Source organism: Mustelus asterias, chromosome 14, assembly GCF_964213995.1.
Source record: "Mustelus asterias chromosome 14, sMusAst1.hap1.1, whole genome shotgun sequence".
In the NCBI taxonomy this organism is placed as follows: domain Eukaryota; kingdom Metazoa; phylum Chordata; class Chondrichthyes; order Carcharhiniformes; family Triakidae; genus Mustelus; species Mustelus asterias.
The window spans coordinates 45,975,757-45,992,356 of NC_135814.1; the positions used below are offsets into that span (position 1 = coordinate 45,975,757).

A 16,600-nucleotide genomic window follows, 5' to 3' on the forward strand; every position below is an offset into this window, starting at 1 on the left:
AATTCAACCTCCACCTGCACACACAGTCTCACAACACAATCAACTTCCTGCCCTATCTCATCTCCTTCTATCTCCATCCTCCATATGTGATCGGATGATATCTGAAGTCTCAATTGTCAACAGGATTCTCACTCATCATTTCCTCATCTGCCTCTGGCCATTCCACTGTTATCAAACTTCCTTAGAAAAAAACACCTCTCTCACACACAAATCCTCCCACCATTTTAATGTGTCCAAATCCGGTCCACCACTTAGAATGACATTGATGACACATTTAATAACTGCCTCATTGTACTTTTAAATGTCAAATTCTGGATAGAACTTTTACTGGATAACAGGATCCCAGAGGGTTAGGACATTTACTAATAGAAAGGAGTAAAAATCGAATCAAGTAAATCATCAACAAAACATTTTTTTTGGCAATAAGCCACATCATGGGTTTTAGAACCTTTGTTTAAAGTGACTATTTGCAAGTGGTTTCTTTTTGCTCCAGAGAGAGAGAGAGGAAAGGTGTTCAATGTCCCTGCGCTTTATTTTTAAAATGACAATCAAAACACAATGATTTATTTTTCTCAATCCAAAATCTAACTTTGTCTTTATTCAGATATGACACGACCTAAATGGTTAGTTTTGTAAATGAATTGAAACAAGTTAGAAGATTTTTTGGGCCAAGATTTAATAGATTCTATTCTATGAGATAATCAAAGTCACTGACTTACAGAAATATGTAGAATCATGGAATATTCAGTGGTCAGTGCAGACACGGTAGCACAGTGGTTAGCACTGCTGCTTCACAGCTCCAGGGTCCTGGATTCGATTCCTGGCTCGGGTCACTGTCTGTGTGGAGTTTGCACATTCTCCTCGTGTCTGTGTGGGTTTCCTCCGGGGGCTCCGGTTTCCTCCTACAGTCCAAAGACGTGCGGGTTAGGTTGATTGGCCAGGTTAAAAATTGCCCCTTAGAGTCCTGAGATGCGTAGGTTAGAGGGATTAGCGGGTAAATATGTGGGGGTAGGGCCTGGGTGGGATTGTGGTCGGTGCAGACTCGATGGGCCGAATGGCCTCCTTCTGCACTGTAGGGTTTCTATGATTTCTATGATTTCTATGATTACTCGATGGGCCGAATGGCCTCTTTCTGCACTGTATAATTCTATATTGATCTGTATAACAATTGTAAAAAAACCCCCCCAAGACTTGAAACAGAATTCGAAAACAAATGAAACATGTTCTCCCTGTGTCTCCATGGGTTTCCTCTGGGTACTCTGGTTTCCTCCCACAGTCCAAAGATGTGCAGGTTAGGTGGATTGGCCATGCTAAATTCTCCCTTAGTGTCCCAAGATGTGTAGGCTAGGTGGATTGGCCATGCTAAATGCCCCTTAGTGTCCAGGATTTGTAGGTTAGGTGGATTAGCCATGGAACTGTGGGGCGGGGAGGGGGTATGCCTGGGTAAAATGCTCTTTCAGAGAGTGGGTGCAGATTTGGTGGGCCGAATAGCCTCCTTCTGCACTGTAGGGATGCTATGAATTATTTAATCAGAACATAATTTGATTTAATCTTCCATCATATGTCAATGCACTTTAACAACAATGTACTGTAATCATCACAAGGCAGGTCACCTTTATTGCTTATGGTAAGATCTGTCAGTATGGACAAGACTAAAAAGAGAAATGTGCACCGGACGGTCTACAGCTGTATGATAGTTGTATCATCTGATTGAATTCTGAATATCTAGCAACTTTCACTTCAACTTTCAGTCACTGGGATAGAATAGATTCCTAGTTGCAGAGGGCTTGAAAAGATTCCTGATTAACTTTACCATGGGAGATACTTGAGATGACAAATAAAAATGCAATCCCAACATTTGCAACAGAAAAGGAATGCACTGTGAAATCTGAACAGACTGCCTGATATTTAATTGGCCCGGGTCCCCCACATTTCCACCCCTCCCCCACCCACATTCCCCCAGCCCCTGGGTGTCTGCCTGGGGAAATTGGACAAAGAGGAAATGATGTGGTAATGGGTTTGTTAATTACAGCCTGGAACTGAGCAAAGTGAGAGATTGACTCCACAGGGAGGAGGAGGAGGAGGAGGAGGAGGGGAGGAGGAGGGGGGGGGGGGGGGGGGGAATACGCATCGGATCGGCAGCTTTACAACTCCTTGACTCGGGGAGGAGGAAATCCAGCCATCGCCACAGAACCAACTTGGGAGTTCCTGGGAAAGCGATGCCTGTTGAATTGGGCTGAACGCTGCCTGGATCCGGAGCCGGCTCAGAGAACGCCCCCTTATCCATCCCGAAACCCGAGGCCCATATTCCAGCAGCGGCCAAGTCCGGCTGAAAGTTTGGATCGATGTCGACTTCTGGCCAAGAGGAGTTTTGAGTTCCTCGGGGGTAAGTTTAAACTGGGGGGGGGGGGAGCTGTCTGTGCGGAGCCGGTGGTGGAGATAACTTTGGGATGTCAGCTCATTGTGAACTGGATAAGTTCGATTGGAGATCGCGGACTGGAGCACAGGGCAAAACTCTGCGGCAAGTTATTGTTCACTGTTCCTCCCCCTGATAACTTCACAGGCTGCGGTGAATGCAGGCTCAGTGTGGCAGCCGCAGTGCTCCAGCTGTTCCGCATGACAATGCCATGTTTGAAAGCTCTCTGCAGCAGGGTAACCATAGGAGCCCCGTTCACAATCCTGGCAAAGGCACAACTCCCCCCACCCCCTCACTTTGTGCTGGATTTCTCCTCCTCTGGTTTAAATGGCGGCCTGGTGTTGAGTTATATTCCTTCTGGGAGTGGGGGTCGGCTACATTAATCTCATTGACCGGCCACATAACGTGCTTTCTGCATTTTATTTCCAATCGAGCAACACCATATCAGAGCTTCATTACAGAGAATGTAATTACACTGAAATGATTCAACCTGATGCGAGTCAGAGGGGATCAAAAGATTTTAAACTCCTTCTACAGAAGGAATTGCTGTTGCTCGCCTCAAATGAGTATACTTGGTTTTCTACTCTCTCTGCCTGCATTTTAAGTATTCATAACCCTCCAGAGGTTTACTTGGGCTGTGCTCTGCAGGCTTTTGGACTCAATTCCACTATTTTCTAATTTAGGGTTCGAGCTTAGCACTGGCTTCCTTTCCCTGGATCGACTGTCCCCCTTCCCACTCGTACCCCGGATCGACTGTCCCTCTTCCCCACTCGTACTGTGGATCGACTGTCCCTCTTCCCCACTCGCGCCCCGGATCGACTGTCCCTCTTCCCCACTCGCGCCCCGGATCGACTGTCCCTCTTCCCCACTCGCGCCCCGGATCGACTGTCCCTCTTCCCCACTCGCGCCCCGGATCGACTGTCCCTCTTCCCCACTCGCGCCCCGGATCGACTGTCCCTCTTCCCCACTCGCGCCCCGGATCGACTGTCCCTCTTCCCCACTCGCGCCCCGGATCGACTGTCCCTCTTCCCCACTCGCGCCCCGGATCGACTGTCCCTCTTCCCCACTCGCGCCCCGGATCGACTGTCCCTCTTCCCCACTCGCGCCCCGGATCGACTGTCCCTCTTCCCCACTCGCGCCCCGGATCGACTGTCCCTCTTCCCCACTCGCGCCCCGGATCGACTGTCCCTCTTCCCCACTCGCGCCCCGGATCGACTGTCCCTCTTCCCCACTCGCGCCCCGGATCGACTGTCCCTCTTCCCCACTCGCGCCCCGGATCGACTGTCCCTCTTCCCCACTCGCGCCCCGGATCGACCGTCCCTCTTCCCCACTCGCGCCCCGGATCGACCGTCCCTCTTCCCCAATCGCGCCCCGGATCGGCGGTCCCTCTTCCCCCACTCGCGCCCCTGATCGGCGGTCCCTCTTCCCCACTCGCGCCCCGGATCGGCGGTCCCTCTTCCCCCACTCGCGCCCCGGATCGGCGGTCCCTCTTCCCCGGATCGGCGGTCCCTCTTCCCCCACTCGCGCCCCGGATCGGCGGTCCCTCTTCCCCCACTCGCGCCCCTGATCGGCGGTCCCTCTTCCCCCACTCGCGCCCCTGATCGGCGGTCCCTCTTCCCCCACTCGCGCCCCGGATCGGCGGTCCCTCTTCCCCCACTCGCGCCCCGGATCGGCGGTCCCTCTTCCCCCACTCGCACCCCGGATCGGCGGTCCCTCTTCCCCCACTCGCGCCCCGGATCGGCGGTCCCTCTTCCCCCACTCGCGCCCCGGATCGGCGGTCCCTCTTCCCCCACTCGCGCCCCTGATCGGCGGTCCCTCTTCCCCCACTCGCGCCCCGGATCGGCGGTCCCTCTTCCCCCACTCGCGCCCCGGATCGGCGGTCCCTCTTCCCCCACTCGCGCCCCGGATCGGCGGTCCCTCTTCCCCCACTCGCGCCCCGGATCGGCGGTCCCTCTTCCCCCACTCGCGCCCCTGATCGGCGGTCCCTCTTCCCCACTCGCGCCCCGGATCGGCTGTCCCTCTTCCCCACTCACAGGGGCGACACAGTGGTTAGCCCTGCTGCCCTGTTGGCAAATGCGAGGTTATCCACTTTGGAAGAAATAATAGTAAATTGGAATATTATTTAAATGGAGAAAAATTACATCATGCTACTGTGCAGAGGGACCTGGGGGTCCTTGTGCACGAATTGCAAAAACTCAGTCTGCAGGTGCAGCAGGTGATCAAGAAGGTGAATGGAATGTTGGCCTTTATCGCGAGGGGGATAGAATATAAAAGCAGGGAGGTCTTGCTGCAACTGTTCAAGGCATTAGTGAGGCCGCAACTGGAGTACTGTGTGCAGTTTTGGTCCCCTTATTTGTGAAAGGATATATTGGCCTTGGAGGGAATGCAGAGAAGGTTCACCAGGTTGATACCGGAGATGAGGGGTGTAGCTTATGAGGAGAGATTGGACAGATTGGGTCTGTACTCACTGGAGTTTAGAAGGCTGAGGGGTGATCTTATAGAGACATATAAGATAATGAAGGGGCTGGATAGGGTAGAGGTAGTGAGATTCTTTCCACTTAGAAGGGAAACCAGAACTAGAGGGCACAGCCTCAAAATAAGTGGGGGCCGGTTCAGAACAGAGTTGAGGGGGAACTTCTTCTCTCAGAGGGTAGTGAATCTCTGGAATTCTCTGCCCATTGAAGTGGTGGAGGCTACCTCGTTGAATATGTTTAAATCATGGGTAGATAGATTTCTGATCGATAAGGGAATTAAGGGATATGGGGAGCAGGCGGGTAAGTGGAACTGATTCGCCTCAGATCAGCCATGATCTTGTTGAATGGCGGGGCAGGCCCGAGGGGCTAGATGGCCTACTCCTGCTCCTATTTCTTATGTTCTTATGTTCTCACAGCGCCAGGGACCTGAGTTTAATTCTCGTCTTGGGTTACTGTCTGTGTGGAGTTTGCACATTCTCCCCGTGTCTGCATGGATTTCCTCCGGGTGCTCCGATTTCCTCCCACAGTCTGAAAGATGTGCTGGTTAGGTGCATTGACCTGAACAGTTGCCAGAATGTGGTGACTAGGAGAATTTCACAGTAACTTCATTGCAATGTTAATGTAAGTCTTACTTGTGACAGATAAATAAACTTTACGCTGGATCGACTATCCCTCTTCCCCGCTCAACCTTGGATCAAATTCTTCTCTTCTGCTGGCTCCTAAACTATTGGGGAGGCGATGGCCTAGTGGTATTATCATTAGACTATTAATCCAGAAACTCAGCTAATGTTCTGGGGACCCAGGTTCGAATCCCACCACAGCAGATAGTGCAATTTGAATTCAATAAATAAAAATCTGGAATTAAGAATCTACTGATGACCAGGTGACCATTGTCAATTGTCGAAAAAACCCATCTGGTTCACAAATGCACTTTAGGGATGCCGTCTTTACCTGGTCTGGCCTACATGTGACTCCAAAGCCACAGCAATGTAGTTGACTCTCGATTGCCCCCTGAACAAGGGCTGCCAGGGGTGGGCAATAAATGAGGCTTCTCCCTCAAGTCAGGGCCTCAGATATTGGATTGTGATTTCTTTACAACATTCTCATCACTTTCTGCTACAGCCTATGCAATCTAAGCTGTGTGCTTCTATCTGCTTCTGTTTCTCTATCTTGCTTTTTTCTCTTGATCTGTTTTGTCCTTCCATCTCTTTTTCATCTTTTACCTTACCTTTCAGTAACACCCTGTCATCTTTATCCTTCTCCCCAGCATATTTTCTCTTCTGAATTCCCAGGTAAATGTTCCTCTTCCATTATCCCATCACCTTCTATTCCTCAACTACCATAGTCATAGTCAAGGTGCCATATATACGTTGACAACGCCCAGTTCTGTCTTCATCACTTTCCTCAGCCTCAGTACTACCCCTGTGCTCAGTAAGAAGTCTCACAACACCAGGTTAAAGTCCAACAGGTTTATTTGGATTCACGAGCTTTGAATGCTGCTCCTTCATCATGAAGGGGCAGTGCTCTGAAAGCTTGTGATTCCAAACAAACCTGTTGGACTTTAACCTGGTGTTGTGAGACTTCTTACTGTGCCCACCCTAGTCCAATGCCGGCAGCTGCACATCTTGGATACCCCTGTGCTGTCAGCCTATCTGCTTGATGTATGGTGACACAGTGGTCAGCACTGCTGCCTCACAGCATCAGGGACCTGGGTTCGATTCCCGGCTTGGGTCACTGTCTGTGTGGAGTCTACACGTTCTCCCAGTGTCTGTGTGGGTTTCCTCCAGGTGTTCTGGTTTCCTCCCACAGACTGAAAGACGTGCTAGTTAGGTGCATTGGCCATGCTAAGTTCTCCCTTAGTGTACCTGAACAGGCGCCGGAGTGTGGCGATGAGGGGATTTTCACTGTAGCTTCATTGCAGTGTTAATGCAAGCCTACTTGTGACTAATAAATAAACTTTAAACTTTAAGTTTTGGATAAATTGCAATTTATTCCAGTTGAACAGTTGATGGAATTTGGCTTCAAGAATAAACTGTCCTTCCTTGCCACTGACTCTGTCATTTTCCCAAGCACTCTGATTCAATCTGTAGAAAACATCAACATCCTATTTTATCTAGAGCCAAACTTCAAACTCAATCACTGAAACGGGTTATTTGCACTTCCACTTTCCTACTTTTGCTCTATCGGACCCACTGTCACTGAAACCTTTGACCATGTTTTGTCATTTTGTCCCCTCGTCCATCCTCCGTAAACACTAATTGTTGTCCAAAACTCATATTCTCCCTGCACTATATTCCATTCAGCCATCAACAGCCCTTGATGATCTCTCCTGGCTTTCTTTCTCACAACACATTGAATTTTACAAATCCATCCATTAAATGCCTTCACAATCTCATCCAACCTATTTCTCAAAACTCTTCTAGCCTTATGATGCCTCCTGCAACCATCGGTCCTCTGATTCAGCTCTTCAGTGTATCTGTGGTCCTTTCTCTCTTCCTAGCATTAGTTATAGAGTATTTAGTTGCTTTAGTGCTACTCTCCAAAATTCCCTCCCTCTGCCTCTCGGTTGCTCTTTACACATTTTTAAAAAACTTCTCAATACTAATTTTTCACCAGACTTTGGTGTCTTCTCCTAACTGTCCTATCAAACTGTCAACTTTGTTCCTTTATATTTTTTCTTCTCTCCAGATGATCCTTGGAAAATTTTCTATCACAGGAGCATTGTCTAAATTCAAGTTTTCACACTTAGTTATTTTACTAAAGCAGTCAGTGTCCAAATGCGGCAAGCCCTGGACAATATTCAGGTTTAGGCTGATGAGTGGCAAGTAATGTTTGCGCCACACAAGTGCCAGGCAAATGACCATTTCCAACAAGAGGGAACCTAACCAACTCCACTTGACATTGAATGGCTGACATTACTGAAACCCCATGATCAACATTCTGGCGGTTACTATTGACCAGAAATTGGACTTGCCCTATAAATATAGTGGCTACAAGAGCAGGTAAGAGGGTGGGAGTTCTGCAATGAGTAGCTCTCTTCCTGGTTTCCCCAAAGCCTGTCCACTATTTGTAAGGCACAAGTCAGGAGTGTGATGAAATACATTTCACTTGCCAGTGTTGGAGTGCAGCTCCAACAACACTTGAGAAGCTCAACACCATCCAAGACAAAGCAGCCTGCTTGATTAGCATCCCATCCACCACCTTCAACATTCACTCACTCCACCACTGATGCACAGTAGCAGCAGCATGCACCATCCACAAGATGCACCGTAGCAACTCAGTAAGGCTCCCTTGACAGCACCTTCCAAACACGCAGCCTTTACCACTTAGGAGGACAAGGGTAGCAGATGCATGGAAACATCACCACCTGCAAGTTCCTCTCCAAGCCACTCTCCATCCTCACTTGGAGCAATATTCACTGTTGCTGGGTCAAACTCCCTTCCTAACAGCAAAGTGAGTGTACCTACATCACGTGGACTGCAGCAGTTCAAGGGGCTCACCAGCACTTCCAGGGCAATTGGGGATGGATAATAAATGCTGACCTAGCCAGTGACACCCACATCCCGTGGAAGAATAAAAATAAACCATTTTCTTTATTTCAAAAAATGTTGATGATTCAAATGTTCTTAAATTGGAAAGATCTAGGGCGTAATTTTCCCGTCCTGCCCACCATGGGAATTGTAGCTGGCGGAACACGGATGATGCAAATGTCTGTTGACATCGGGTGGGATTTTCCGGTCTTGGGGAAAGCATGTCCAGACAATCCCGCCCATAGCAGCCATTACTGAGACATTGCTGCTGGAGAGTCAAGAATGGGAATAGAATATTGCAGGTTATAAGATCCACAGGAAATATAGGAAACTGTTAAAAGGGGAGGAGTAGAATCAGCGATTTACGGATGAAATTACTTCTATGGTAAGAGGTAAAGACACATGCAGGCTCCATGGGTAGAATTTAGAAATTGAAGATGTTTGAAAATAGTTTGGGATATGGAACCAGTTTATACGTCTAAGCAGCAAGAGGATGGTAAAAAACAAAGGGGGGAGCTAAAATTATAAATGAAAATAAGATAATGGTGAACATATTAAATTATTATATTGTCAGTTTTTACAATAGAGGAAGAAGTCAGACATCCCGAGGAAACTAATGAATTGGGGATGGGGACTTGCCAAAATTAGCATTAGCAAAATAGCAGAAATTAAGAAAATGATGGCATTAAAGAGTGACAAATCTCCAGGGCTGGATGGCTTTTTCTTTTGAGCCAGTTAGGAGGTTTGCTGAGCAGCAGGAAACGGTACGGATAATGGACACATCTTTTTAAGTGGCAGACACTAGTGGTGTTCTGTAAGTATGTATTGGGGTCTCAACGTTCTGTATTTATTACTAACTTTAGCCATGCATCCCAGTTTGCTGATGACGTAAAGATAGGTGGCACTATATAGCAGTGCAGGCTGAAGCATAAAATTACAGGTATTAATGCATTAAGTGAATGGGAAACACTGGCAAATAGATTTCTATGTAGGCAAATGTGAAGTCATCCATTTTGGATCTAAAAAGGATAGATCACACAGATAGATTAATACTTGGTGAAAAGCTAGAAGTCAAAGAAACCCAAAAAGACCTGAGGGCTGATGTACATTGAGCATAAAAATGTCCTGGATAGGTGTGGAAAATAATCAGAAAGACTAATGGAATGCTCGCATTTATATCTAGAGGACAAGAATGCAGAGGGTAGATGCCAAGCTACTGCTATATAAAGCCCTGAGTAGATCACGTATTGTGTGCTGTGTTTGAGTTCTAAGCAATACACCTTTGGAAGGATATATTAGCATTGGAGGAAATGCTTTGTTGATTTACTGGAATGATACCTGTGCTCCAAGGGATTAATTATGAAGAGAGATTAAACATACTAGGGCTGTAGTCTATGTTATTTAGGCGGTTAAGAGTTGATTTGATTGAGGTTTTCAACATATTAAGAGGAACAAAAACAGTGGGCATAGAGAAGCTACTTTTGCTGATTGGGAAATCTAGGACTAATGGACATGGCTTAAAAATTAGACAGGTCTTTTTGGAATGCAGTTAGGAAACTTCAAGGGTGATAGATGTTTGGCATTCTTCTGCAAACAGTAGGTAATGCTAGGTTAATTGTTAATTTTAAATCTTGAGTTCAAAGGATTTCTGCTAATCCAGAGTACTAAAGAAAACGGGACAAAATGGGTAGGTAGAGTTAGGTTTTTTTTATTCCTTTGGTATGTGATCATTGCTGGCAAGGCTAGTATTTTTGTTGTTGATTTCAAATTGCCCTTAAGAAAGTGATGGTGAGCCGCTGCCTTCAAGTGCTGCAGTTCATTTAGTGTTGGTACACCTGCAGTACCATTAGAAAGGGAATTCTAGGATTTTGATCCAATGACAGTGAAGGAACAGCGACATAAGTTAGGATGGCATGCAGCTTGGTGGGGGTCTTGCAGTTGATAGTGTTCTAGCATGTCTGTCACCCTTGTCCTTGGCTTGTGGGTTTGAAAGGTAGTGTCATTAGTAAGTGTGTAGAAGACTGTGTGCCAAAGAAGCAAATCCGTGTGTTCCTCAACCGGAAACCATGGATGAACAGGGATATCCACTGCTTGCTGAAGTCCAGGTCTGAGGCGTTCAAGTCAGGCAACCCTGACCTATACAAGAAAGCCAGATACGATCTAAGGAGATCCATCAAAGATGCCAAAAAACAATACTGGACCAAGTTAGAGTCCCAGGCTAGCCACACTGACCCCCGCCGACTATGGCAAGGTCTGCAAGACATAACAGGCTACAAGATGAAGACATGTAAAATCGCCGGCTCAAACGCACCCCTCCCTGATGAGCTCAATGCATTCTACACCCGTTTTGAGCAAGAGATCAGTGAGAGCGTGCCCTCCACCCTGGATGAACCTGTATCTGGGGTCACCATTGCAGATGTCAGAGCAGCTTTCTTGAAGGTCAACCCACGGAAAGCGACTGGCCTGGATGGGATATTCGGACAAGCACTCAGATCATGTGTGGATCAGCTGGTGGGGGTATTCACAGACATCTTCAACCTCTCTTTTTGAGTTTGCACATTCTCCTCGTGTCTGCGTGGGTTTCCTCTGGGTGCTCCGGTTTCCTCCCACAGTCCAAAGATGTGTAGGTTAGGTTGATTGGCCATGCTAAAAATTTCCCCTTAGAGTCCTGAGATGGGTTAGAGGGATTAGCGGGTAAATATGTAGGGATATGGGGGTAGAGCCTGGGTGGGATTGTGGTCGGTGCAGACTCGATGGGCCAAATAGCCTTTTTCTGCACTGTAGGGTTTCTATGATTCTCCTCTTTACAACAATCTGAGGTCCCTATCTGTCTCAAGCGGTACCCAAGAAAAACCAAGCAGCATGCCTTAAAGACTATCGGCTGGTGGCTCTGACATCCATCATTATGAAGTGCTTTGAAAGGTTAGTCATGGCATAAATCAATTCCAGCCTCCCGGACTACCTGGATCCACTACATTTTGCCTACCGCCGCAACAGGTCCACAGCAGACGCTATTTCCCTGGCCCTGCACTCAGCCCTGGAGCACTTAGATAACAAGGATACCTCTGCCAGACTCCTATTTATTGACTACAGCTCAGCCTTCAACACCATTATTCCTACAAAATTCATCTCCAAACTCCATGGCTTGGGCCTCGGCAATTCCCTCTGCGACTGGATCCTGAATTTCCTAACTCACAGACAAAATCAATAAGGATAGGCAACAACACCTCCTCCACAATCATCCTCAACACCGGTGCCCCACAAGACTGTGTCCTCAGCCCCCTACTGTACTCCTTATACACCTATGACTGTGAGGCCAAATTCCCCTCCAATTCGATTTTCAAGTTTGCTGACGACACCACCGTAGTGGGTCGGATCTCAAACAATGACGAGACAGAGTACAGGAATGAGATAGAGAATTTGGTGAACTAGTGTGGCACCAGTAATCTCTCTCTCAATGTCAACAGAACAAAGGAGATTGCCATCGACTTTAGGAAGCGTAAAGGAGAACATGCCCCTGTCTACATCAATGGGGACGAAGTAGAAAGGGTCGAGAGCTCCCCCCCCCCCCCCCCCCCCCCCCCCCCCCCCCCGCCCCATGCCAACACTATAGTTAGGAAAACCCACTAATGCTTCTACTTTCTCAGAAGACTAAGGAAATTTGGCATGTCGGCTACGACTCTCACCAACGTTTACAGATGCACCATAGAAAGCATTCTTTCTGGTTGTACCACAGCTTGGTATGGCTCCTGCTCTGCTCAAGACCGCAAGGAACTACAAAAGATCGTGAATGTAGCCCAATCCATCACGCAAACCAGCCTCCCATCCATTGACTCTGTCTACACTTCCTGCTGTCTCGGCAAAGCAGCCAGCATAATTAAGGATCCCATGCACTCCGGACATCCTCTCTTCCACCTTCTTCTTTCGGGAAAAACATATAAAGTCTGAGGTCACGTACCAACCAACTCGAGAACAGCTTCTTCCCTGCTGCTGTCAGACTTTTGAATGGACTTACCTTGCATTAAGTTGATCTTTCTCTGCACCCTAGCTATGACTGTAACACTACATTCTGCACTCTCTCGTTTCCTTCTCTATGAATGGTATGTTTTTGTCTGTATAGCACGCAATAAATGATACTTTTCACCATATGTTAATACGTGTGACAAAAATAAATCAAATCAAAAAACCAAAAGAAGCCTTTGGGAATTGCTGCAATGCGTCTTCTATATAACACACTGCTGCTGCTGCTACGAATTGGTGGTGGAGGGAGTGAATGTTTACGTTGGTTGGTAGGGTGCCAATCAAGCAGACTGCTTTGACTTGGATGCTGCTGAGCTTCTTGAGTGTTACTGGAGCTATCCAGGCAATGGAGAGTATTCCATCACACTGCTGGCTTGTGGACAAACTTTGGAGAGTCAGCAGGTGAGTTACTTACTGCTGAATTTTCAGTCTCTGACTTGCTCTTGTAACCATAGTATTTATCATAGAATCATAGAATCCCTATAGTGCAGAAGGAGACCATTTGGCCCATCGAGTCTGCACCGACCACAATCCCACCCTGGCCCTACCCCCATATCCCTACATATTTTACCCGCTAATCCATGCATCTCAGGACACTAAGGGGCAATTTTAGCATGGCCAATCAACCGAACCTGCACATCTTTGGACTGTGGGAGGAAACTGGAGCACCCGCAGGAAACCCACGCAGACACGAGGCCAATGTGCAAACTCCACACAGACAGTGACCCAACCCGGGAATCGAACCCAGGTCCCTGGAGTTGTGAAGCAGCTGTGCTAACCACTGTGCTACTGTGCCACCCCAATAGTTCCAGTAACACTCAAGAAGCCCATTTATATGGCTGATCCAGTTCAGTTCTGGTCAGTGGTAACCCCCAGGATATTGATGTTGGGCGATTGTGATGATAATGCCATTTAATGTCAAGGGGAGATGGTTAGATTCTCTCATTGGAGATGGTCATTTGCCTGGTACTTGTGTGATGTGAATGTTATTTACCACTTATCAGCCCAAGTCTGAATGCTGTCCAGCTCTTGCTGCATATGAGCAGAGTGCTTCAGTGTCTGAGAAGTTATGTATGGGGCTGAACTCTACTCATTAGCCAAAATCCCTATGTCTGAGCTTTATGATGGAAGAAAGTTCTTTGAAGTAGTTGGAGATGGTTGGATCTAGGGCACTACCCTGTGAATCTGATGCACTGATGTCTGGGTTTGCGATGATTGGCCTCCACCAACCATCAAATTACCAGCCACAATCTCATTGAATGGTGAAACAAGTTCATGGGACAAGATTGGGAGGAGGTGCCAGACAAACTGCAAATAACTAGAGGGAAATGAGTGATGTCATCACATTAAGGATTGATGCACTATCTGAAAGGGTGGTGCATTCTGTTCCATTGGAACTTTCAGAAGGTAATTCGACTTGTTCTTGAAAAGGACTAATTTACAGGATTATGGAGAAAAAGCAGGGAGTGTGGGACTAAATTGAGCATCTCTTTCACAGTACTGACACAGGCACGAATGTGCTTAAAGTATCTCTAGTTCTATTATCTGTACAGATCTGAAATAGCAAATGTGTTTTAATTGTGGTTTATTGGAAACATACAAACATACCCTGAACTTTCTGAGAAGTGTGTTTAAATTGCTGAAGACTTGTTAAAACGCTTGAGCTGTTTTAGATTGTGGCAGTTTCTACAGGGCAAACACAAGATTCAAATCTCTGCCATTTAGTATCAGTCTTTGATTCAGTTTGAAACATTCAATGATAATCACTCAAGCTTCTTGGATACTTAAAATAATCTTTAAAATTAATGCAACAAAATTAAGTTCTGCATTGGATGAACTGGCACTAATGTGTCGAAGGAGAGATCTTAACATTTAATGCTGTCTGAAAGCTTTGATCTATACAGTTCAAATATTTCTTCAGAAAATTACAATTCCTTTGTATTTGAGGACATGATTAAGGTCTTTGCATCAAATTTTGCCATCTGATACTGCAACTTATCTCTTCTGTTTGTTGAAATCATTTTGACTTGAGATGGTCTTGGATGTCATTGAACCTCTGGAGCGTCTCATTTCATTTGTTCATAGCATAATCTTGGTGACAATGCAGATCAGTTTTAGTTCATCTCCACAATAGGTTACGTGTTCTGGCTATTTAGCTGCTTTTCCAACAGCTGATTACAGAAACCTGACAAATGTTTCTGCAAACTTCTGTTTACGTATAATTGTTCATTTGGATGAAGTGAAAATGTCTTTCCAGAAGGAAACATTCTCGTAATCATCACGTTATTCCTTTTTAGATAACAATCTATTTCCCTTTAATTTGAGTAGTTCAATTGAACCTGCCTCTGCCACATTCTCAGACAACGTTTTTCAAATCTTAATCTTTCCAAACTTGCTGTATGAGAGAGATATTTTCTCATCTTGCCTTTTTTTGCCAATTGCATTAAATCTGTGCCCTCTTGTTCCCGATCCTTTCACGAGTGGGAACAGTTTCTCCTTCTCTATTCTGTTCAGACCCCTCATGATTTTTTGACTGCCTCTAGCATTATTTTCACCCAAGGAAAACAGTCCTAACTTATCCAATTTAGTATCTTCCTCATTTTTCTGAGGAACTTCAGGAAAAGTTCCTCATTCTGAAACCATTGTCATGAATCTACTCTCTCTAATGTCTTCACATCCTTCCTAGAGTGCAGTGTCCAGAAGTGGACACAGTACTCCAGCTGAGGCCGAACTAGTGCCTTTACAAAATCAACATACTTTTTCTCCCTCCTCCAGAATCTCTATCTCTTTTGTCATGTCTAGATTTATTTGTCCTACCTTTCCCTTTTTGAGGGAATATACCTTGCCCAAACTACCTCCTCTTTAAAGATAACGCATTGTTCAGCTACCATTTTTTTTCCTGTCAACTTTTGACTCCAATTCATTAATCCCAGATCTGTTCTTACCCCGATGTAGTTGGCTTTCCCCCAGTTAATTATTCTTGCTCTGGGTTGTTCTTTGACCTTTTGCATAGCCTGCATAATCACTGTCACTGTAATCAGTGATCACTGTCGCCTAAACATTCCCCTCCTCCCACCTCATTCCCAAGAATCTAGGCCTGATTCTAGCAGTGTCTTTTCTCGATCGAAAATCTTCCTGAACACACTCTTGCCTCTCTCTGCCCTTTACACTATCATTATCTCAGTTCATATTTTGGATAATTTAAGTCCCCTATTATAACTCTTGTAGTTCTTGCACCTCTCCATCAGTTCCCCTTGCAGATGTGTTCCTCTACATCCTCCTCACTAGTTGGTGGCCTATTGACTACGCCAAGAAATGTAATTGTATCTTTTTTGTTTGAATCCTGAGCTCCGAACAAATTTGATTCTGTCCTTGATCCCTCTGAGTCATCCTCTTTCTCCAATGCTCTTCTTAATCACTACTGCACCTCCCCCCCTTTTTCTTCCCTTCTTATCTTTCCTGAATACCTTGTGTCCAGGAGCATTTAACACCTAGGTCTGCTCTTCTTTGAGCCTGGTCTCTGTTATAGTCGCGTCAATGTATTTCCATATGGCAATCTGTGCTTGTAATTTACCAATCTTCTTAACCACTCTGCGTATTCACACGTATGTTCAGGAACCCTGATTTAGACTTTATTACTTTCTCAGTTACTCTGATCCCACCTGTTAAATTACTAGGAGTATTTAACCAGCCCAAGATATCTTGCATCTTGGAACTCATTAGATTCAAGAGCACGGGTTTACCACCTGTCAGGGCTGATAGCAGGGAGTTGTGGTAATGTCAATATTTTCCACTTTTTTTTGCAAAATTGAATTTTGGTTGGTACAATATTGACTTGAAAGAGTTTCTCCAATCAGATTAACTACAAATGGTGCCGATCAGATATTTACTGTTTCTATTGGATATGGCGGCATAGTGGCACAGTGGGTCGCACTGCTACCTCACAACGCCAGGGACCCAGGTTCAATTCCGGCCTTGGGTCACTGTACGTGCGGAGTTTGCACTTTATCCCCGTGTCTGCGTGGGTTTTCTCTGAGTGCTCCAGTTTCCTCCCACAGTCCAGAGATGTGTGGGTTAGGTTGATTGGCCATGCTAAATTGACCCTAGTGTCAGGGGGATTAGCAGGATAAATGGGTGGGGCTACGGGAATAGGGACTGGG

At 46.3% G+C, this 16,600-nt stretch overlaps 1 protein-coding gene across 6 annotated transcripts in view; it reads left to right on the forward strand.

The window, feature by feature from the left end:
• The first annotated feature begins 1,969 nt into the window (after positions 1 to 1,969).
• The window catches only part of LOC144503644 (activin receptor type-1-like), a 93,214-nt gene continuing 78,583 nt past the window's right edge, over positions 1,970 to 16,600 (forward strand). The window contains exon 1 of one of the 6 annotated variants that reach the window (XM_078228323.1): positions 1,970 to 2,386. The gene's annotated coding sequence lies outside the window, so the exon portion shown is untranslated. The remainder of the gene's footprint in view (positions 2,387 to 16,600) is intronic. The other 5 variants (XM_078228325.1, XM_078228324.1, XM_078228327.1 and 2 more) reach the window with 5 other exon arrangements.